Source organism: Gymnoscopelus braueri, assembly GCF_963280865.1.
Source record: "Gymnoscopelus braueri genome assembly, chromosome: 8".
Classification (NCBI taxonomy): domain Eukaryota; kingdom Metazoa; phylum Chordata; class Actinopteri; order Myctophiformes; family Myctophidae; genus Gymnoscopelus; species Gymnoscopelus braueri.
The window spans coordinates 14,538,034-14,539,323 of NC_137609.1; the positions used below are offsets into that span (position 1 = coordinate 14,538,034).

Consider the following 1,290-nt stretch of genomic DNA (forward strand, 5'->3'; position numbering starts at 1 on the left):
ATGCCGTCCGTCCGTTATCTGTCACCCAGCATCCAATTAAATGTCTCAGATGACGTTGACATTAGCACGCAAAAATGTCCATTGCTCCTCCGGCACTGTTTGGAGTGTCACGGTCATCTCCATATGGGTTGGTCATTCTACTGGCAGCAGCGCAATAGCTGTGCAATGATGCAGTTGCTCAGAATGACCCTCTGCTATAATTGCTTGTGGGGAAAAAATAGAGCATCCATGTGTTTCTCTTTCGCGGGATGGCTTGCATACTTGCATACATACCCCATGCCTTGGAGTGAGGCAACACGGTGTCAACTTGCACATTATGATACACACCCATGGAGACTGCATGACATCTGCATTTACTGTAGTGTTGTTGAACATGGGCAACGGGATATCCTGACATGCTTTGGTGATTTGAATTGAATAATATAACTGCAGTTTAATTCGTGCAATAGCCTTGTTTTGTGTGTTTTTTTTCCTTGTATCCCAAAACCAAGAGACAGTCACAGTAAGGTTATGTCTACAGTACACTTGAAACCAATGACCAAAACCTGATCCACAAAACATTGTCATTAGATTAATAAAGGGTGTATAAATGGTGCTCCAGATGTGCAAGACAAGCTTTACCTTCTCTCTGAAACCTTCTAGGATTAAAAAGACACAAATAACCTGTCATCTCAAAAGCACCTTTTCTTTTTTTCTTTTTACTATTGTACCTTCGATCTGCTTCCCAGCAGATGGCAGCATTTTCTTCATTCAAAGTTGATTCAAAGGAAATCCAGCCAGTCTTGCATTATGGTGGTATTAAAATGCATAATAGCATATTTAGCAATTCATTGTAATTATTTGAATTGTTTGTAAAGCAAAACAGTGAGTAGAGTACATGACAACGAGAAGAGAGAAAGGAAGCAAAATGGAACACACACACACACACACACACACACACACACACACACACACACACACACACACACACACACACACACACACACACACACACACACACACACACACACACACACACACACACACACACACACAATGGATGTTTTGCACCTCCTGGAAGCCTCCTCATCTGTCTTCATTGGCAGATCATTGACATACAGTAGACCTGTCCTATAGGCCCATTTCACTGTCACGTGAGACTTCTCTTATCTTAGCATGAAGTCATATGATAGCTTTGATGGGCCCTGACCTTCTAGGTAACAAATATACGCCGAAAGCCATGGTCAGTGATACTGCATGTGATCCTTGTTGAGCATGACACAAACTATTTTATTTTATTTGATCTACCAT

General features: G+C 41.6%; 1 protein-coding gene across 1 annotated transcript in view; it reads right to left on the reverse strand.

Moving 5' to 3' along the window:
• map3k7cl (map3k7 C-terminal like) overlaps positions 1-3 on the reverse strand; it is a 29,954-nt gene extending 29,951 nt beyond the window's left edge. The window contains exon 1 of the mRNA XM_080435366.1: positions 1-3. This exon is cut by the window's left edge and continues 407 nt beyond it. The gene's annotated coding sequence lies outside the window, so the exon portion shown is untranslated.
• Between the last annotated feature and the right edge of the window lie 1,287 nt (positions 4-1,290).